This window comes from Amblyomma americanum, chromosome 11 (assembly GCF_052857255.1).
Source record: "Amblyomma americanum isolate KBUSLIRL-KWMA chromosome 11, ASM5285725v1, whole genome shotgun sequence".
Taxonomy (NCBI): Eukaryota; Metazoa; Arthropoda; class Arachnida; order Ixodida; family Ixodidae; genus Amblyomma; species Amblyomma americanum.
In genome coordinates this window covers 6567049-6589956 of record NC_135507.1, presented here as the reverse complement: position 1 = coordinate 6589956, position 22908 = coordinate 6567049, and the positions used below count along the sequence as shown (strand labels likewise).

Sequence of the window (22908 nt, the reverse complement as noted above, 5' to 3'; positions counted from 1 at the left end):
CATCGAAGGGGACTGAAGCTAGCAAACCAGCTGATTCTCTTAAAACAGAAAATGAGTACTGAAAGTATATCAAGGCTAAACAACACTGGACAAAACGCATGAACATAAGGCAAGTGAGTCACAACGACTCTCAACTGTTTAAAACAATGTTTTTTCTTCCTTCTCTTACCACATATCTTTGGACTGAAGAATTTTCCTCGGATGCTAATAAGCACTAAGAAGCTCCCAGAATCTGGCGTAAGAATTAGGCGAACGGCCGGGAAAGTTAAAAAACGAAAACCAGTGGCCAGAAAAAACAAACACGTATGCTCTCATTAGGACAGCAAGATGCACAGAAGGTGTTAAGCAAGCAAGTGCGATGAATTGCAGTAAGTTCAAAGTGAGAAGTACTTGTATTTGGGCGTGTTGGTTCATATCTTTTCAGGAGGACACAGGGGCGCAACAAAACCACACGGTCCCTGTCTAGTTCTATGTCCGTGTGGTTTTGTTGCGCCCCTGTGTCCTCCTGAAAAGTTCAAAGTGAACTTGAGCAAAGTTGAGTTTTGGGCCAGTTGGCAATTCATGATTTGCAGGTAGACTTAGCACGAGACCAACGAGGACTAGAGAGGGACACAGGACGGGCTTGTAATTCTGCTTCCGCTTCTTTCAGTTGCAAGTTCGCGCTCGTCCTGTGTACCTCTCGTGTCCTCGTTTGTCTAAGCCTACCTGCAAATCAGTAAGTTCAAAGCGAGCACACTCGGCCTTTGCACTTTTCAATAGCCATCAGTAACACTGACTGCGTAAATATCAAATCTAAATGAGAACTTCGGATCCCTGACAACCGCTAGCGATTGCGCGCAATGTCAGTTGACTTCCAAGACGACAGGTCCGCTTGGGAACATCCATCAAGTTCGCCGGAAGCAGCCTACCACATCTCTGTTACAGTCGATCCCGAAATAATTTCACGCCACCGCAGTTGAGCTAATTTCAGACGTTTAGTTGAGCAGGCCAGCTTCCAGGCAAACACGGTGGGTAGCCATCGCAAGTGGGCAAATTGTATCTTCTCGTTCATGGGGGTGCAAGAAAGACGCAACACAGACAGCCACGCATACTCTCCTTGCAGAAGCGCAACCAGCACAATCAACGAACAACTCTGCAAACAAACCCTGCAGAAAAACGAGAAAAGAACAAGCTGGAGAGTGGGAGCAGCGAAGAGTGCTAATGAAACCTTCCGCTCCACTTCACCGTAATGAAACCCGCGATTCTCTCGAAACGAGTTTCCTGAGTGGCTGAGCGCCATGGATGCACCCAGAAACCTTTCCACGCTCTTTGGAGTCGAAGCATTTGGGGGCTCTAGCCGAGCCATTGCAAGAATGTTACTGTGTGTAGTCGCGTCGCACCTAAGGAACAAAACAGTAAAGAAAATCACATGGAAAGCAAGAGCTGTAGCTTCAAACCTCAACGGAAGAACGAGAACAGAACCTCCTGTAGGCTGCTGTCCCCAGAGCACTGGCGAATGGCGCTAATAGCCTCTCTGTCCACTGCCTGAACAACGAGCATTCCATTAGGGAGAGTAAGTGGCAGTGCTCGCGTTAATGACCTCAAGAGACGGCGAATGCCTATAGCTCTTGTCACGGAGGAGCATCGGCGAACATCGAGCTCCAAAGGCGTGATCGCTTCCGAAAGTGCCCAGAATGATTCTAGCCGCAAGCATTTCAAACACCCCGACTACAACGAGGCAAAAAAATACAGTAAACAAACGCAGAGAACCACGCCGCTAAAACGGAAGCAGTTCAACGGACGTAGAACGTGCTGCTATATAAGCTATCCATCTCTCGATCGAAGAACAAACAAGAGACGCGAAGCACGCAAAGACGACGGACACTCGGCAACACCTCCCAGACAAACCTGCCTGGGTGGTGTTGCGCCCAGTCGGAGTCGAGCGAACGAGAGGAGCAGGATGGGAAGGAAGAGAGATGCGAAAATGAGCGGACATTCCAGAGCATCGCGTGCTTATCTGTCTATCCGAGTCAGTACGCGCTGTTCCGCGTTGTTGAGATCCCAGCGATGCTTGTGTGTTTCTGCGAGAGCGCGCGCGCTTCCCAGATGGAGCCGAGGGGACTTCGCGCAATTTGGCGCCGCGTCCGGCGGGAGAACAGGTTGTGTGTGTCTGGTTGTTTCGGTCCGCTCTTCGCTGCGCTGTCGGCGTCGGAAACGACTCCGCGCCAGGGTGTCCGAAAGGAAAAGCAAACGCCTCTTTTGACGCTGTCAGTCGAACGTGGTTCCTCCTCGCCGCAGTTGGCGAAGCGGGGAATTCCAGCGCGGTTAACTGTGAAGCCAGCAGCGGAGGTTGTGGCGCCGGGGGTTCGGACAGGTTGTCTCTCATTGCAAGCAAGGGGGGAGCGCTGAGCCAAAACGGATGGCACCCCACGGTGGTTTTGTTTGGCAATATCGGGGGCACCGCCCCCCTTGGACAGGAGGGGCGTTGGCATCGCTCCTGTTGCTTTCTGGGTGACATGTGCAGCGAAGTGTCACTGGAACCGTACTACGGCCAGGAAGAGAAAACAAAACAAAAATGGGGAATGTGCCAAAAGCGGGAACTGCTCGTGAAAACAAAGAATGGCCTGTGGTGGGCTTTCGGGAGGCAAAAATAAAAAAAACAATGGCAAAGTACACAGAAACTACCATAGACGATTGAAGACGCGTGCCACAACCGGAGTTGTGACGCGTTTTTGAGGTCAGCGCACTGACACGACCACAGCTCACCAAAGTAGCTGCGGAAGTTTGCAGACCGTGGAAGCAGTGAAGGGCAGGCAGAAAAAAAGAAAAAAAAAGATAAAACAGATACTACTCTGTGCATTAGTAAGCTGTAGACAAATACGCTTTAGCGCGCGAGCACTACTGGACGCATTTTCCAATTTCAGGCATCATATGTACGTTCGCGACTGATGCGAGTCTTGTGACAGGCCTTTACGCAGAGGCCCTTAGGGTGAAGGTTTTCATGGTAAATGACTTCCGGGGTCTACCAGGTGTACACAATAACCTGGCTGAAGGCCTTTGGGCCTTCGCCTCCCCACTTAACTAGTGCTGCTCACGTTTAGCCATGCTAAACGATCTGGTATTTTTTGTTTTTTTTGTCCGCGCGTCCATCGTAGTCAGGGGAACTTTCACTAAAGACATTAGACTTCAGCTACGGTATCCACCAACAGCTTCGGCACAACGTAAACTTAAACGCGAAAACAAAAATGTACCTCGCTGCTCGCTAAATGCCATTCAGAAACTCGAAGCAAAAGTGAGCGCTATGGCTGAGCCACGTTGCTTAGAACAAAAAAAGCAGATAGCGTGCTGCTCGTATTACACACACTACAAGAGGTTCGTTTCTTTTCAGCAGGCTACGACGCAGGACCCATCAACGTAGCCCCGCTGAGCGTTAGATCCGAAATCCCATGTCCTGAGCCGTTTTGCACGACGTCAAATGCGCGCACACGCAGTATTGTAGACTTTGTATTACTGCCAGAAACGATTATACAGACTTACTGTTTTGGAATTAAGTGCCAACTACAATAAGGTTTGTTTTTAAATCTAAAGCTTTTTGAATCGTAAGGATGAAGATTACTCTCAGCCAGTGGTGTTGCATTCCGGGAATTGTCCCTTCTGTAGAGAACCTGAGGACCAAAGTTTGGCGAAGAAAAACTTTTTACAGAGTTTCGGGGAATTTCAAGGACCGAAACTGGCTCATTTTTTCAAATTAGTGGTTTTCAAGACGCTGCAGGGAGAAAGTGCCTGGAATAGGGATTTTGAATATGAGGGAGGGATTTTTTTTTTTTTTTTGCGGCGTAGAATATCGCTGCTCTCACCTTCCGAAGATCTGGCACTTAAGGGGCGCTGTACACTGAACTCAAATATGCCTATTTAGGAGTAAAAATGGATTAAGATGTCCTCTGGAGCACTCCCTTTTATGAAAAGGGGTGCGTTAGCCCTAGCAGCACAGTGTATCGGCCCAATATTGGAAATGTGTTGGCAAAGGCTAATCATTTCTAGGAGCGGTCTTTGCAAACAAATTTCAAATATTGAGCCGCCGCGGTGGCTGAGTGGTTATGGCGCTGGCCCGAAAGACCGGGGTTCGATCCCGACCGCGGCGGTCGAATTTCGATGGAGGCGAAATGTTAGAGGCACGCGTGTACTGTTCGATGTCAGTGCACGTTAACGAATCACAGGTGGTCGAAATTTCTGCAGCCCTTCACTACGGCGTCACTCGTAGCCTAAGTCGCTTTGGGACGTTACATCCCCAGAAACCAGAAACCAAACATTTCCAACATTGGGCCGATGATCTGTGCTGCTTGGGAGGAAACTTTTTACTCCATCTTTATTTATTTATTTTTAGTGTAAGCGCTCCACTGCACTGCTAAGCAGCAAACTTTTGTGGCCTTGTTACTTCCGCCCACCCCAGCACTTTGTAGGAAATTTAGCCAACTCATTACCCCAAATTACCGCCACAAGCGCGACGAAAACGAACTTCCATAAATCCCGTTCATAGTGAGGCACGAAAGCGCGGAGTAAGTTTACACCGCCCACAACATTCTCCTGCCATCGTTAAAGCTTGAAACATTTCCTCTCTGCACGTTCTCTGCGCCAATCGAATTCAAACCGCTTAGCCGACCGCTCCGTTCTAGTGTATCGGTTTAAAAATTACACTTTCGCAACCACGGCAGGCCTTGAAGCACCGAGCTTGGGAAAACAATTCGAACCCACGTCGGCAGCGCTAGTGCGTGGAAAAAGAGAGAAAGAGAGAGCGCGAACGAGTAATAAGTGGCCGGACGCGCTGCGCCCACTGGCAACAAGATCGATGAAACACAGGCACGCAACAACACGGCTCGTGATGAGCAGATAGCTGCAAGTAATGCGCAGTTGTCCGAGACCTGACCGTGACGAGAGCCGTCGCGAATCAGGGTCCTCCTAAGAAAATTCAAGGCCTTCACCAGGAAAACCTCCACGGGGCATGACGCCTCTCATTGTTCCGCTGCACGCTTCTTCGATTAAGGGTCGGTATAGGTTAATGAAAACAATTTTCTAGTCCCGATCAAAAACAGCGCTAGAGAAAGGGGAATCGAAGGCGACCTCGTTGCTGACTGCAGAGCACTGAAAGCTCACGGCGGCGGTTTCCGGTGATCAGCGCCTAACGGGACTAGCGTATTCCGAAGCAGGTCAGCGAGTCTCTGGGAATAGGAGCGCGCAGAGACAATGAGCTGAACGCAGCAGAGGCGGCGGAAGTCACCCACGCGCACACGACTAGAACATCTTTCTTCTCAGACTAATAACTAATTGCGATAAAAATAATAACGCCGAATTGCTCGCACGAATAACAAGGACGACTAACTACACTAACTAGAAAACCAACACTAGCGACTAATTACACTATGATCGGATGAGACTCCAACGTCCTCGACCATTCGCAATCCGCTGGCATGTGTAAGGCTACTGACAGCGAAGCGACGATAACAGGCCGATGCCATTGGCTGGAGGACCTCCTTTGAGGGTCCATTCATTCTTGAATTTTACCAGACTAAAACTACACTAACTGTTAACAAGTACGGCCAACCCCCCTGAAACAACTCTTCTGGAAGTACACTGAGCGTGAAGGTCCCGAGGCTCGAGGTTGGGCAGAGAAATGCTCGCGAACACACACAAAAAAAAAAGAGACGAACAGCATGAAAACATGGCTAGGACAAAGAATGAAGTCAACACAGGGAGGGCTCGCGCCGAATCCAGACTCGCGCTCAAATCCGCGTTCTCAGAGGACTAAACTGGATCAGCCTTGCCTGCGCATGTATGAGGCTGATGATGATGATGATAGGCTACTATTGCGGCGGGGTACACGGGGAGCTCTATGGCGTGGTGCCTCGCATGATTATTCGCACACGCGCGCGCACAGGCACGGAAGAAAAAAGGACTCACACGCCGTCGCTCGTCACCGCAAACACGTGAAATGGGGCGCACGGTGGTGGCTCAAGACCAAGGCAGCAGCGGACTGTCGCCCCCTTCGTCGAGCCGCTGTTGTCGGGCGAGCCACGGGTCCATTGTGTGGCGAGCTCGAGTGCGTCGCCGCTGCAGCCGTCTCGTGCTCGTGGGGCGTCTGTGCCGGACGGCGGCAGAGTCCGTTCGCTGGGAGGGGTCGCGGCCAGAGATGGACGAAGGGGAGCTTTCGGAGCCGTGCGTTCGTTGCGAACCATTGTTCCCTCCGGCCGCCGATGTGGACGCGTCTTTGTCTTCGTCTTCCTCCCTTTTGTGGCGGAGACTTCCAGCGACAGCGTTTGCGCTCCATTCACTGAAGGCGCCCCCTATAGCATCCGTGGCTCGCTGTCTTCCATTAAATCTTCTTCTATATATGTGCACCCTTGAAAGTTGGGTTTCGCGCAGTCTCGAAGCGACGAGTATCTTCTGCAGACTGCAGGCGATGGAGGTTGGTTGACCCGTCAGTGTCAGGGCGCGGCTTGCTTTGTTCGAGAAGAGTTCGCGGCGCACTGAATCCTCGGCCACTGGTGACAGCGATTTAACGTGAGTATGTGTGTATTTTGCTGCTGGTACACTGATTTAAGAGGAATGCGCTTTGAGTTCGCGAACCCAGATCACTAACCGCGGGTACGGCTGGCATCAGCTGGACTGCAGCCAACAATGCAGACGCGCGAATGAACGAAAATGACGCACCTCTACCGATCAAACAACTCGGAATCGGAAGCGGCACAGTCACGGATAATACCAATGCCGCAAACGTACAGGAAATTATTTTAAATGCTTGATTGATGCCTCAAGATTGTTGACGCCGCTTTTTACGGACCAAGTGCGAGGCGTCTAAATCTAACCTATTTAAGCAGCTTGATGTGATGGTGGCAATAAAGAAAGCAATCAGGTGGAGTTTATTATGAAGCTGCAATAATTTATTCATTATCACACGCATAACCGTGACGGCGATATTGTTTGTATCCGCTATTAAATTACGTTCCAAATAATGGCGTTGTTTTCTCCTAGTAACCTAAAAAATCAGACAGAGAACGACTCGTTACCACACTAAGATCAAGGATATAGGTGTCATAGCCATCACAGCATAAGCAAAATAAATAAGAAAACGGGAAAATTTTTGGTATCAGTCCGGTTTTTATAACGTTCGCGCAGTCTAGAATGGCGTCTGATAATTTCCGCTAGGGGAAAAAAGCGCCACAGAGAAAGAAAAAAAAGAAGGCTTAGACTAAAAGCTCCCACTCCAGATCACTCGACCTGAGGCCGACAACAACAGAGCACTAAATGGCGTTCAATTCCACCCTTTCAGTAACGTCCGTTTCTTTATGCAAAGTTTTACGGGTGCATACATCGTAATAAGCCCGCTGTTCGGAGTATCGGTGATCGGCGCGTGCCTAGAGCCGGTGTGACCGGGCCATTACCAAAATGACAGAGTTTGAGGAATCGGCCTCCGCACACGCGGCCTATATGGCTTACGCACCTTTCGCAGCGCCGCCTGAAGACTGCAGCAGCTGCGATTCCGGTAACCGCGGTCTTCCTTTCTCGCGCACACGCACAAAACGCGCGAGGAATTCGGCTCAGCCCACGTGCCTGTCGAGCCGTCAGATATCGAGGCTCCGCTTTTGGCCACGATCGCGGAAATTTTCAGGGTCCCGCATGAGAGCGCGGGCACGCGTAAGCAGTAAATTGTTTCGGGGTGTCGCCGCAGATTTTATTCGCGTGAGCTCGTTGCACGCCGATTGTGACTGCTCAGAGTAAACGGCGCCAAAGGGACCGCAATTGTCGGAACAGTGGGAGAGCTTAATTCTTCGTGGAATACCACGTGCCAAAGCTGCAATGCGGACTAGCTCTTATAAAAATGGTCTATAGACAGTCCACAGACATCTATAAGACGTTATTGCATTCCTATAGATAATTCTTTTTGTCTATTCTTAGTCTATAGACATAAGTCTACTAAAAGTGTATGGCCATAAATCTATAGATTGTCTATACAGTATCTATAGAATTTGTGTTGACTATAGACTGTTCTGTAGAGTTTGTCTATAGAAATTTTATAGACTTTATATACAGAAGTCTATGGATAATCTATAGACTGTCTAAAGAAATTTTCGCAAGTGTGTGAGCTGCCACACTAATGATAGCCATGGTACTATTTTGGTCAAGCTGATCTTGCGTTGTTAAAATGTATTCATCATCATCGTCGCGGTATGAGGAACGCTGTTGTGAAAGTGTGGCGGTCTCTAAATTTAGGATAACGCACACCGTAATCTCAGCGCATGCAAAGTCTCACCCCGCGCTGAACTTCACCATACGCACGACTTCAGCTCATGCGGAATCTTAGCGCATCTAGAACCTCAGAGCATCCAGAATCACAGTAAATGCTAAACATCACAGACAGTCTCCAGGCTGTCCATACACTTCTGCCTATAAAGTCTATAGACAAGCCCTAGAGCACAGTCTATAGGCAATACAAAGTCTATAGACAGTCTATAGACAATCTATATAATTATGGCCATACGCTTTTAGCACACTTTTGTCTATAGACAGTCTATAGACAATGAATAGACCAAAAAAATTATCTATAGGACGGCAATAGACTCTAAATAATAAATAAGTCTATAGACTGTCTATGGACCATCTTTATAAGGGTTATACAGACTCCACTGACCAGTGAAGGCTAGTTGGGGGATTCAGTGGCTGATGATGTTGATGGAAATGCTGGCGAAGATGGCATGATGGCAGACAAGTTGGCTAAGCAAATTGAAACAAAAAAACTCACAGGATGGGTACGACTATGTAACGCGAGATTCAGCGATAGCTGTTTAGGCTTTTAGTATTTAAAATATAGTCATGAATGAAATCGCCACCCCACTGGAATGGTGTTTCTGAAAAAGAAGGAAAGAAAGAAAGAAAGAAAAAATTGTTGTCCCTATCACGTATACGGCGAAGACTTATATGTTGCCTCGCTTCGAACTCTAACGACGCTATACTTACATCACACGTTATCCTTATCCCAGGTGCGCAGTACGTTTTATCTGACTTCAGGAGGTGCGGCCACGAAAATATGCACAATTTACGAGCTGTTGTGTCAGTGGTCACGTGTAAGTAAAGTACACATTGTTAAAGACACGCCATCAGGAAATCCTCCACACTGCCCCCTAGCGATTCATAAAAAAAGACGAGGATGCAGCGTTCCGCTGAACGCATGCATCGAGGCACCCTGCAGAAAAAGAAAACAAGCTTAGGTTTCGAAACAACGCCACACGACCGCCATGAGTAAGGCTATAACTTCCCGGATTAGGTTTAGATTCCCCTTGCTTCGTTGAGGCGAAGACTACAGGAAATCGAAAGGGAAGATACAGCTTTACCTGCTGCTCTGAAAAAGTAGAACAGGACTTGACCGTCACGGCCGCGCCGTTCATTCCGAGAACGCGACACGAAAGCGTGGAAAAACCGAGCGCTGATGCGTAGGCGGCGCTTCCTTCATTTAGAATCTCAAACTAGCCCTCGAATCATCTTGAAATTTTCTCGAGCCAGCGGAGGAAAGCCGCTTTAGACTTAACGCTGAAAATATCAGCGAAACTGAAAGCTGGCTCGTTTTCCATCGGCAACGGAAGAACCCTACATCATGGCGAGTTGCATACGTGGGAATGTGCAGCGCCTCTCGGTCATGGCACGCGGTTGGTAATGAACCGTCCGCGTTCCAAACATCTCGAATGTGGGAGGAACTGGATGCAGTACCATTGCGGAGCTTAAGAATTCCAAGAGTGAGACACAGCTCAGAAGTGAACTATACACAGACTGCATACATTTACAAAGGCTGTACGTTGCGTCCTGGCAAGTTCCTTCCGCTATGGCATTTCTCCCGCGTTACAGACAACCTGCGAGGTCCAGACAGTGTCATCAATCGATTCATAGGCTGTGAGTTCCGCTAAATATTTTTGGTTACACGTTGAGCTTGTTGCAAGCTACAGGCGCGATTAGCCTTGTGGATTCTGCCGGCAATTTCTCCACCGTAGCGAGGCTCTAGAATAGCTTCTACAGACACGCGTGCCTGATTCACGGCCTTCGAAATAAGTGCACACACAGCCATTCCCGGTCGCGCACATGCGCACTACGGGTGGCTTCTACATGACCGTCGCAAAATGCACGCAAGTTTTGCACACAGATTCTTCGCACTCCGCTCATCAGGGCTGTGTTACGGCGCTGCTGTCAGTAGGATAGGCTTCACTGCAAGCTGGCTCCACACAACCCGATGCGCCCTCGCATCTGCGTCAAAACATCCACAATCCCTGCTCTCTTCAGAAAAACATTGACAGGGACGGTAATAGGCAAGTGCACCTACAAGGACGCTGTCGGCTGTAACCCGAACGAATCCGCGAACCCTGTAGTGTAGAGAGCCATCTACGGATATATCGCTCGCAAGCCGGGACGGCGACGAAGCAATCAGTCACTGCCTTTCATCGCCAACGGCTTCCCGCGGAGTGCATAGCACAGCTGCCAGGCGAAGGAGGAATAAAAAAGAAACAACGCACCGACGACCGCCGGTGCGCAAAGTCAAAGGAGAGCAAGATACAAAAAAAGGATTGAAGAAAGCGCAAACGAATAGGCAATCAGCCTGCTGTGCGCTGCTAATCACCGGGGGTCCCGAAGGACGCCCCCGCGTTCGCGAAATGCGTGTCAAGCGCGCCTAGCCAAAATCGGTGTCAAGATCATTATACGCGGCACACACACACACACAGACACACTACACCGAGAGCACGAAAGAACACAGCGCCACCCCCCTCCGAGCCTGGCACAGGGTGCATATAGCAGCAGAAACGAGCTCCAAAGAGCGTGTCTGGGGCTACACCCCCCTCTAACAACTCTTCGTGCATACGAAGGCGGGCACCGGCTCGTCGTTAGAGACGATACGATCGACGGCACGGCTGCGGTCCGAAAACAATAAGCACCACCGCCTTGCGGCGTGAAGGAACTCGATAGCTCTCTATACGGCGCGCGAGCTGCCGGATCATCTCTGAACGAGCAATAACGAAGAGCTCGTTCGTATATGGACGTGTGCCTGCTCGCGGTGATAGTGTTTACGTAACGACCCTTGAGCCAGATCGTTCGAACGGCGATCGGTTGTGCATACAGAGCCAGCTGGAAACGAAGGCGCGAAGAGGGTGGGGGTAGGTCGCTTTCGAAAGTGCCGAGTCTACTCTCATTACTACGTGCACCGCGTCGGTGTAGAGGCGCAACGGTGTAGAGGCGCAACGGTGTAGGCGGTGCTAGTATATATAAACTTCTTGAGAAAGCGACTACCTCGCAGTAAAGGAAGGTTTCCGCGTATATTGTTTTATTTATTTTTATTTTTCTCGAGGCGCTAGCTGCGCAGTTAATAAAAATCCGCGGAATAAAACACGGAACACAAATGTCTCGTCACGGCTCGACAATTCTGCAAGGGATGCCCAAAAGAGGACTCGACGGGTGGGAATGCTTCTAAATAACGAGTAATAACTTATAATCGGTACTCAATTTCTAAATAGAGGTTATTTGCTATATCCTGCGGGAGAAAAGTAAAGAAGGAAAAATGAAAAACCTGGGCCAATCATGCGAGAATAAAACGTAGCCCAACTGAACGAGATCCGGAAATGAACACAAAGGGTATAGTAATATGGCAAGATCTCTAATTGTTTCCTGTAGAGTACAATACACTATAAAAAAAAAGGTCGGGGGGGGGGGGGTGTACACGTTAGAAAAGAAGGAAAACTGACGGGAATAACACAACGTTCACTACCCGGACACATGCATGAAAACAAGCTCAGAAAAGAAGGAAGAAACTCAAAGCAACAGCGTACTTTGGCACGCGCTGAGGGAAACGTGCTATGCAATCACCGGTTTTCCTTCCAGACGAGCTACAAACTGCAACCAACCAACAAAGCCCGTATGAATCAGTGTCCTGAATATTCAGTTGATAACGTTATTCAATTAAAAAATAAACCAACAGGCACCTCAAAGCAGGAACTCCGTTACGCCGGCCTATTATGCGTGTCAGGTGAGCGGCTGTAGACATTGAGAGCGCGTTATTTCGCCCTCTTACAACGTGTCTGCGTCGTACGTGCACACATGCAAAGCGCCAAGCCGCAAAAGCTTTTCACTACAGACGAGGCAGGAAAATAACTCACACGGATATGGAGCATTCCCACGGAACGACGAGTTTCAAAAGCGGCGCTTTTCTATGCGTTGAATTCAAGGAGGACCGGCAAGAAGAGAGACGCTCAGGCAACGTCCAACGCGAGCGTTTCGTATGAGTTACGATGCGGCGCCAGCGAAGCGTTGGTAAAGGTACACAGCGCCTACACCGCGTCTTATACCAACGTATCCCATAGTCAGCTTGTTTACAGACAGTCTTCCGGCAAGGCGCACGTGTACGCAACGGTGCGAGCAGAGCCGGGAAAGTGTCAGTCAGTCAGCAGCCGTCGATAGCAGCGCACGTTGCGTCCTGGATGCTCAAGTAGGCGAAGAAGGGAGTTCAAGGATGGCGAACCCCCGCTGTCCGTGCGAGGACGTCTTCGGCGCTGTCGCGCGGGCTGGTTTTAAGTAGCGGTATGTGTGTGTGTGTACACGCAACGTGTCGCAGGTTCGGGAGAACGGCTCGCGCACTACGCCGACGGAAAAGCGGCCGGCTGCATTCGCGGTGTACCAGTGCAACAGCGGTGGAACGAAAGAAACGAGAAGAAGGTATAAAACGCTTGTGTAAAACCAATTTGAATTTTCATACGCTAAGAGAAACGAAATTTCGCTGACCAACAGCGCTATAAGACTGATCAGTCGACCTTTCGTGTTTTTGGTCAATTGAAAATTGTTTTTTTTTTTTTTGGGGGGGGGGGGGGGGGCGAAAGGAAATGACGCAGTATCTGTCGCACATCCAGGCGGACACCTGAACCGCGCCGTAAGCGAACGGATAAAGAAGGGACTGAGAGGAGAAAGGAAGAAAGGTGCCGCAGTGGGGGGCTCCGGAATAATTCCGACCACCTGGGGATCTTTAATGTGCACTGACATCGCACAGCACACTGGCGCCTTAGCGTTTCGCCTCTATCGAAACGCGGCCGCCGCGGTCGGGTTCGAACCCGGGAACTCCGGATCAGTAGCCGAGCGCCCTAACCACTGAGCCACCGCGGCAGGTGTTTTTGGTGAGTAGAACTTCGTTTCCGATCGATCGATCGATCAGCAGACTGATTGATGGATGGATTAAAGGATAGATTGATGGGTAGATTGATGAATTAATTTATGGATTGATTTACAAATTCACTGACAGACTTCTCAATTAACTGGCAATGATTTAAGCAATGAAAAACGAGTCAACTTGTAGATGTGCTGCGCAAAATTAAGTTTATGAACGGAAACTCCAGAAACCTGCAAATAAATTGAGTGGGCGATTACCTGAACGCTTAGTCTACTCACTGATTGCTTGCTTCGTGTAACTATTTTTGACGTAGAAACGCGACCTTCAGAGCCATAAATCGCGGCACAAGTTCACTATACGCACACGATAAAGTATCGTGCGTAATGCAACACAAATGAACCAGGCTTAGCATATACCGCGCACGAATTCACAGCGATAATTCACAACGACGCGAATCACTTCCCCGCCGAATATTAAGCGCAGAGAGCCAAATTCAACGTCATGGCAACGAAATTGCAGGGAAAGAATCTTCAATCCAAGGCAACGGCTTCGAGTCATTAAGGGAGGGGATGGTCTTAAGCACGAGTTAGAACATTAAGCTGTCAGCGCTGTTCGAGCAATAAGTACTCCCCGCCCCTTCTCTATCTCTCCTAATATCTCACACACAACCAGCTCCTTGACAACGTCATGTATAGACCTGCACGAAGTAAGAGCGAAGTGCTCGAGAGTAGTCTCATTCGCCGTCAGAGTACAATGGCCCCTGGGGATACTCGGTAAAATCGTGGACGACGATCGTTAATGGATACGTGACTTACATTGAAATTTCAGAACAGAGAAAGCAGTGAGCCCGTGGGAAAAAAAAAAACAGCAGAGTAACTGAGCACGTAGGACTGCGGAGTTATTAAGAGTCTTTATCTGCGCCATCTATCGCACAATTGCGGCGATGACAGCTACAGCACGAACTGCGGCCCTGGTCTGTACACGAACGGCGATTCTACGCGCAATTTGGTCGGAAAGGTGGACACGGCCGCAAGATTGAGGCTGCCTGATATAACGTTGCCAATGCACCACAGAACACAACCAATACGCGCGGCAGCGTCCGGCCTGAAAACAGATATATTTATGGATTTTTACATGACTGAGTAACACATCGGAGGCTATGAGGCAATCCGGGTTCCGTATACTTCTCGGGCTCGAATTAACTTTGAACGCTTGTTTCATTTAAGCACGCGCACGTACGCGAGTATACGGCATTTCTCTCATTTAGCCACCAACAAATTGTGGCTGCCGCGGTCGGGTTCGAAACGGCAAACACGTGGCCATAGAAGAACGCCACTGCCACAGGAAAAATATAGACGAAGTTGACCGCGACCCACTTTGAAATACTAAAGAAAAAGACAGCTCAATGAGTCGATGCCATGAACCCCATCGTACCAGCCATCAGCAGCAAAGTCATAACTGTCTTGCGCGCTTTCTATTTTCAAGCGCGGTTTGGGTACGCGTCTGAACGGCTAAAAGCCACCTACGCGGCTACGGCGTCAGCTCCTGGGAACGTTAGCCCCGTGCAAAGAGTAGGCTGACGAGACTGCGCACGCGAGCCCCTTCTTTATATGCCTGCAATTTCTTTCCCTGTAACACTCCTTTCAGTGTCCCTCACACTCGACGGTGAGCGGCTTCTTTCAGTGCGGAGGCGAATCTAGTGGACGCGTTTCGCGAATGAGTTCGACGGAGCTTGCGCTGTAGACGGTGCTTAAGCGGAGCCCTGTGCTCGCGATAAATAATGGCCACTGTTAAACTCTGATAGGGTTAATGGTGAGACATGGGAGAGGCCTTTGTCCTGCAGTGGGTGTAGTCAGCCTGATGATGTTAAACTCTGGTAGCAATCGAAAAGCGAAGAGCGAGAAAATGGCTCCGAAGGTCGAGGTCGACTGCAGGCCCGGTTTCAAAGGCGCTTCTCGAAAAGCGAGCAAATAGTAGACGGTCACATGCAGTCGATGGCCAGTGCGGCTTCCAAGACCCCCCCCCCCCCTCCCCCTTCTCGCTCCCCTAAATAAGACAAATGAGATGAAAGAAGGACAGCAGAAATAGCAGCAGACTGAGTAAGAAGACCACAATGCTCGACACGCGATGCTATCGCTGCTATTGCTACACATACTATTCCAGCTACCGGTCGTCCCAATCTAACAGCGAACACGGCGTAACTGAAAAAAAAAAACCTAGCCGGCATAGAAGATGTCAAGGCACGGAAGGAACAAGAAGATACGCGCAGCCTTCGGGAGAAGACACCTGGCTCTTCAAAGGGGCGCGGCATTGCTTGTGCCACACATGATGAACCGGACGGAAAGCTCTCGCGAGCACCAGGTCGTCCGACCTAAAAACAGTACCTCCGATAACAGATCACGAGAATCACCACTAAGCGGCTTATCACAGTGGCAATACAGCGGCACGCAAAAGGTGGAATTTCCGGCAGCACCGACTCGCCAAAAACAAAGGACGGAGGCACGAAGCCCAAACACTTCACACAAACATGCACGCACAATGCACGCCTGAACCAACACAAGGAAAAGAGTGAAAAAGAAAGAGCCGTTCAGTTTGCTCACCTGAACTGGGACGGCACAAAATCTACACTGGTGCCAGGGCACGGAAAGCAAGCAAGGTATTCCGGAGGAATTTAGAGACCACGCACAATCAGCGACGAGAACCTGCCTCGTCAACACAGCGAATGTTTTCGTTGGGGCTGAAGATGCAGCAGGTCCGATATCAGTCCGTGTCATCCACGTTTTCAACGAACATGCACGCACAAAAAGGGTCACGGGGGTGTCGCGAAAGCGCGAGGTCATTCGGACGCACTGGCAGCCAATAATAACGCACTCTACGGCCTGGCTACAGCCTGAGAGCAGCGCATTCACGAAATAATAAAGAATGAAATACGAAGCCCAGCCCCCAGATGGGTCATTAGGGCTCAACGTCGTTTCACGCTCCCCCCTACCTTTTTGCGGCTGCCATGCCGCTCACACTAAGCGCGGGCTATATTGATTTGTGACCCCTCCAACAGGCCTTCCCTGCAGCCTCGCCAGCAGCTTATACAGCACGGCGGTGCGACGCCAGAAATAAGGACTCGCGCTCCTTTCTTTCGGCGACCGGACACGATTGGACAAAGTGCGCCGCGCACACTGAAAGCCCTTTCCGGTGAGAACCCATTCGTCGCGGTCGGCGCTTGCGCAGCTGCTGGCGAAAAACAAAAAGCATAAAATTAAAACGGAGATCGTAAGGTGCGTCAGGCTGTGAGCGTCATTATTGTTATTATTACTATTACTGCCGCGGTTAACGTGCAGTTGCTCGCTCGCCACAAACGCAACAAAGAAGGAAGGAAAGAAATAACGATAGGAAGGAATGAAGCCCACGTGGATGCGAGAAGCTGTAGCGGAGCGGCGACAATTCGGGGCTCACGGAAACGCCCATGCAGCAAGCGCGCCCCGCGCGGGCCCATAATGCATTCGCGCGCAATTAAGGACGCCTCATGTATGTGCGCACGCACAAACACACTCACACACGGTCGCGCCGTTGCATGCATGCAGTGAGCATCATGATTTCAGTAGAGAGAGGAAACTGGCGTCGCTTTGGTTGCACAACTACCATATGGCGTTCTCCTGTGCGGATCAATTGTACGGGTGGGGTTAAAAAAAAAACGTTGAAGAAGCGGACGCAGTGCGCAAGGGCATAGTGGCCACATGCGCGCTTTGTGATACAGCGCCGGAACAGAACGCAGAGGAAGAATCCTGGCTGCGTTGTATGGGTCATGAACGCGAGGCGGCCTGGTGATAAGCGCATCCGCAGCGCGCATTGCGGCCCGCCAGCAGTCGACGGCGCGGCACAGTGCATGGTAGCTGCTCTGACGACGTCGATCAACTGACTACACTGTGCGGCAGAGGGCCAATTCACCAGCACGCATCTGCGCACGCTAGATACACCTCTCGGTATTCAGCCGATGATCGTGCGTATATCCCTGGAGCTGGGCGACGCAGCCGGTGTTAGAGCTGCGAGTCTGGAGCGCGACGTTGCCGAGTGGTATGCAACAGCTGCAGGGCTTCCCAGGCGAAGTCCAATGCCGCGCCGAGATCTTTCCGACTGACCTCTAGTTAGTGCCCTCCTTGGTCAGCCTCGTCCACAATGTCTAAGCAATGGCCTTTTCTAATCGGCTTGTTTGACTCTTTGCCGGCACTCGCTACGTTGTCGCTTCCCTGTAATCTACTTGGTTACACAAGCTGACCAGCGGCTATCTTACAGGTCAGTTTACTCCAGACATTATCGGTCGCAGGATACAAGGATAACAACGTCCATCGCCAAGTGCATGTTCCCATGACAGCCATCTACATAACTGTAGAGGCTAACACGTATAAGGAGGCCAAGAGTGCCTAGAATCAGATTCCACGCCGACATACACAAATATGTTTTCGCGTTGGATAATCTGAGAGGGATCATCGAACACGAAAACGACGTAAAGAAACTAAGAAACGAGAGTGTCAGGACAATAAAGCCGTGACACAAGGAGAGATCATGGCAGCGAATGGGCAAACGGAAGCTTAACACAGGACTCATCCGAAGGGAAATACACGGATGATGACAGCGCAGAGAATCAGCGCCAAAGAATATTAGACAAATGTCCTTCCGAGTGTCTTAGAAAAGTTCAAATGAACTCAGCCCAACAACTCGTCCAGCAAGTTGATGGCATCGCATCTCACATTCAGACCTCATCGCATACGCCTATGAGCGTGTCCGAAAACTATAGGCAAGGAGCGCGTGCTCCAAAAGCCGTCGAGCGCGCCTAAACACATAACCAGAAACAGCCCGACCACGACGCAAGCAAGACTGGCCTACTGATTTTCAATTCAGTTTGTCTTGCGCCAGCTGCGGCCAAACTTTCTAATTATATGCCTAGAACACATACCTGATAATAAGAATTAAATGCCGGGCGACGTGTCACTTCACCAGGCATTTTCCAGGGCGCATCACACGCTGTTTTCCTCGGACACTGGTAGATTTCAAGAACACAGCCCCCACTGGTTCCTTCGGAGGTGCAGATAGAAGACTCTCACCGAAAAGCAACACCGTAATCCGGCAGACACCGTGTTTCTTCCAGCCAGAGAGGAGCGGCACGCGGAGCGAACAATGCAGGCCTACCGGCCACGCCGCACGGACTGGCTACACGAGACCGGGCTCAGACGGGCCCAGATGATGCGACCAGGAGACCGGGGGAATCCCATCGGTTTGGAAGAACAACGACCGCGACGGGGAACGGAGGGATGGAGGGGGGGAGGCGATGCATTACGAAACGCTCTCTACATCACTATATGGCCGGAATGGAAAGCAAGGAACGGTGGGGCAGGGAGGGGGTAGGAGTGAGCGGGAAGAGGAGGACGAGGGAGCAAAGAGGGCGAGAGAGAAAGCCGGCGGCGGCATCTGCCTGGAATGGGCGGGGCCAACGTGCCACCGTGTTCGCGGCGTGCGCAAACAATCGAAGCGCCACTGCAACAACAAAATGAAGCGGGTGCAAAACAAAAGCGGAGAGGAACGGCGCTTGACCGAAGCCACGTCCAGACTAAGACGATCGGGATAGGAGTGCGGAGAGAGGGAGAGTGTGCGTTCACAGCCGCACAAAGGCGGAGTCGAAATAAAAGGGTTGGAGGAGAAAAAAAAAAACGACGTATATAACCACTCCCGCGAGTCGGCGAGCTCCGCCCTTCCACGGGACTAGGAAGAGGAGAGACCATCCAAGCCGGTCGTGTCTGAGAAGATGAAACAGTCGGAAAGCGGGGAAAACAAAAAAAGAAAAGTGTATAAAAGTCACCTCCCCCGGAGAGGTTAACGGACGAGAAAGCGAGACGCAAGAACTATCGATGCCAGGGTATTAGTGCGGTTTAATGACAGACGATGCAGGCGGGCTCTCACGTGACCGTCTGAGCGAAGCTTCCCAGCGTGTATGTAAGCGTTTTCTTCTTTCCTACACGGCGGCGGAACGAAGGAGAGAGAGGGGCCTCAGTAGTGTGCCCGTAGAGGAAAGCAAAACAAAGCCGCCGGTTCACGCGTTCGAAGGGGCTGCCCGGACCAACGGCGAGCAGCAGCATCGGGACAGAACACCATTTTTTTTTATTCTGCCGGCCTTCTCGGAAGGAATGCCCGCGTGAAGACAAGGGGGACAGCCCCGCCGGCAAACGGATAGAGCGGACGCAAAGGTTGCGCGGCGGAGGTAATAGCTATACATACCGGGAACTAATCGCTGAGCGCTTTTCTCTTGAGTTCGAAGGAAGGGGGATCGCTTCGCTCAGGTCGCAGTAGCTGCCTCCGGGGAAGGATGAGAGCGCACGAGCTCAGTTTCGTCCCTGGGCCGTTGTTTGCAAGCGGGGTGCGAAAGTCTGTATATATGCTGCGCTGCGATTGGCGGCTGCGTACTGCAGGCCGACATTTCTCGGTATGTATAGGCAGCGGCAACATAAAGGAGAACATATGAGCATTCAACCAATAATTACTCCAACATTATTACTGAAAATCACACTTTCTTTGTAATCATTAAGCATTACTTGGCTAATGCGTGGCGTCCACGCAAAGTGTGTACAGAAAGCGTAAACAGAAAGTTTGGACACTTACCCGAGATACTCGGCAGTAACTCGGATAAGTTCGCGTAAGTTCAGATGAGCGCCGCGTAAGCTGCAGCCAATAGGACGAAGCTCGGGTAAGCTCGGAGGAGCGCCGCGCGAGCTGCAGCTAAAAGGAGGAAGCTCGGGTAAGTTCGGAGGAGCGCCGCGCCAGCTGCAGCCAATAGGGCAAAGCACGGGTAAGTTTGGAGGAGCGCCGCGCCAGCTGCAACCAATAGGAGGAAGCTCAGGTAAGTTCAGATGAGCGCCGCGTAAGCTGCAGCCAACAGGACGAAGCTCGGGTAAGTACGGAGGAGCGCCGCGCCAGCTGCAGCCAATAGGAGGAAGCTCGGGTAAGTTCGGAGGAGCGCCACGCAAGCTGCAGCGAATATGAGGAAGCTCAGGTAAGTTCAGATGAGCGCCACGTAAGCTGCAACCAATAGGACGAAGCTCGGGTAACTTCGGAGGAGCGGCGCGCCAGATGCAGCCAATAGGGCGAAGCTCGAGTAAGTTCGGAGGAGCACCGCGCCAGCTGCAGCCAATAGGACGAAGCTCCGGTAAGTTCGGAAGAGCGCCGCGCCAGCTGCAGCCAATATGACGAAGCTCGCGTAAGTTCGGAAGAGCGCCGCGCCAGCTGCAGCCAATAAGAGGAAGTTTGGGTAAGTTCGGAGGAGCGCCACGCAAGCTGCAGCGAATATGAGGAAGCTCAGGTAAGTTCAGATGAGCGCCACGCAAGCTCCAGCCAATATGAGGAAGCTCGTGTAAGTTCGGAGGAGCGCCACGCAAGCTCCAGCCAATAAGAGGAAGCTCGGATAAGTTCGGAGAAGCGCGGCGACAGCTGCAGCCAATAAGAGAAGCTTGGGTAAGTTCGGAGGAGCGCCACGCAAGCTGCAGCGAATATTAGGAAGCTCAGGTAAGTTCAGATGAGCGCCACGCAAGCTCCAGCCAATATGAGGAAGCTCGTGTAAGTTCGGAGGAGCGCCACGCAAGCTCCAGCCAATAGGAGGAAGCTCGGATAAGTTCGGAGAAGCGCCGCGACAGCTGCGCGAGAAGTTGCTCGCGAAGAGCAACATGGGTCGCACAATCCCCAAGGGTGGCTGAGACAGGAACAGCCACCTGGCAGTGCACCGGCGCATTGTTTAACAGCTGCGCGACTGCGCTGGTAGTGGTATGAGGACTCGCCGACATGTATGAATGTTAAGTAGACACTGTGACCAATTCTGCACACATGTACATTAACACCCGGAGCTCCGAATGGTGTGAAGCTTGGTGACCAACACAAACGCACCAACGGAAACACTAGTAGTGTACAGCGCTTTCGCATTCAATGCACGTAAGCAGACTTAAGTGGCCCCGGTAGTTTTTGCTTTTTACCAACTGTTTTTTTTTTTCGGGCGAATAATACACGGAAAACATTTCAAACTTAATTTAGGAGAGACAAGAAAATTCGCTCATGAAGGCGAACTTGAGAGTTGGTTACCATACACACTGCCTGTACCTGCTGTGCGTGCGGATGGTCCAGAAGCGACTAAAAACACGTTTGCGTTCTGCGTGGTGTCGAACGAGCACACGACGCCTTCGCGAGGCGTGTAAATAGTGGAGCAACGGCGCCAAGCCGGCGCCGTTTACTTAGAGTAAAAACAGGGGACAGCTAGGTGACGACATTTGCAGCTCCTTCGGCACGCCGTAAAGGACGTCGAGAACAGGGGCACCTTCGCCTAACGGACAGTATGGGACGCGGCTTAAGTTATTTGTTCTAACCATGTCAAGACACCTAAGATGCCTGAAAGGCAAAGCAAAAAGACAAGCAAGTCAGCAAAAACACACTGCGAAAAACAAAAACAAAACAAAAATCCCTACCAGAGGCAGGTAGGCGAGTTGGTAAGGGAGGACGTTGAACTGGCAGCGAAGAACATACGCGGAGGGATAAAAAAAAAATAACCCACGGAGTGCGGACGGTACCCGAGTTCATCGACGAGACCTTCAACCGCACGATACAAACAGTGCAGGTATTTCAGTACAACAAGATATTATGCCAATTCCTGACTTGCTCCAAACGAGCCGGATCTCTATTGCACACGGCTTAAGAAGACTAGTCTTCGAATGTTGACAAGAACTATAGGATAACCACGTTGAAACAACTACTTACCGGCTTCTCGTTACATCCAACCGCTCGGCAGAGCAGAAGCAATCCAATTTGCACCAATCGCGAAAGGGGCGCGTGCGGAGTCCAACGACCGACACACGCGCCTCAACGGCGACGCGACACACACGCACCACACACACCAAGAAGAGCGGAGCGCAGAGCGCGCGCACCCTCTGGAGTCAGTGCCCAGTGTGCGTACGCGGAGGCGCCGGAGAAACAACGAGCGGCACGCTACGCTACGTCATCCCTATAAACGGAATAAGAGGCTTTCCACATATCCGACACGCGTTGCCGCCGCCAGAGCGCTGCTGCTGCACAGGCTGTCTCTTCTCAGACGAACGAATGAACGATGAAAATAAAGAAGAGGAAAGGAAAGGGGCGGAGTCTCTCTCCCCCCCCCCCCCCCCCCGGCCCGAAATCTAAGCGCCACCGGCCAGAGAATCAGTTATAAAGTGCGCTCCGCTACGAAAGCGAGAGTGTGAAGGGGAGAGACGTTGGAGACAGCGTGCGCAACAAACGCCAGATCCGCCGGCGGGACGTCCCGTCTCCGGATAGACGCCCTGCGACGACTCGCCTCTCATGCTCCGTGCTGCTCTCTCCCCTTCGTGTCACGCCCTTTCCTTCCACGCATCCGCCGGCAGGGTGCCCGGCGGCGGAGAAAAAAAAAGAAGAAAATACGACACTAACGCGCTCGTCACATTGTCTTGGGCACGCGGTTCGTTACTTTCCACCGGCGCCTTCTTTCGTCCGTTCGTTCTTGGAGCCCGTGCGGCGACCAGCAGGCATTTCGCCAAATCCGCACCACGCCGTCTAGCTGGCGGAGAGGCGGCGGGGGTGACGTCACGGACGGCGAAGGACGACCAGGGTCACTCGGCGGCGGCTTCGGGAAAGAACCGGCGCACGTGAGGCGTCTGTCATCGAAGCATGCCGGCGTGCCGGTATAAGCTGCACGCATCCTCCGAAGCCGG

The 22908-nt window shown here is 51.2% G+C and overlaps 1 protein-coding gene across 9 annotated transcripts in view; it reads right to left on the bottom strand.

Annotated features, from left to right (window-relative positions):
- The window catches only part of LOC144111184 (uncharacterized), a 214711-nt gene that overhangs the window by 9709 nt on the left and 182094 nt on the right, over positions 1-22908 (bottom strand). The window contains exon 1 of one of the 9 annotated variants that reach the window (XM_077644362.1): positions 21944-22493. The exons of 7 other annotated variants lie outside the window; for them this stretch is intronic. The gene's annotated coding sequence lies outside the window, so the exon portion shown is untranslated. Of the gene's footprint in view, positions 1-18110; positions 18130-21943; positions 22494-22908 lie in introns of those variants that run through there. One more of the 9 variants, XM_077644365.1, reaches the window with a different exon arrangement.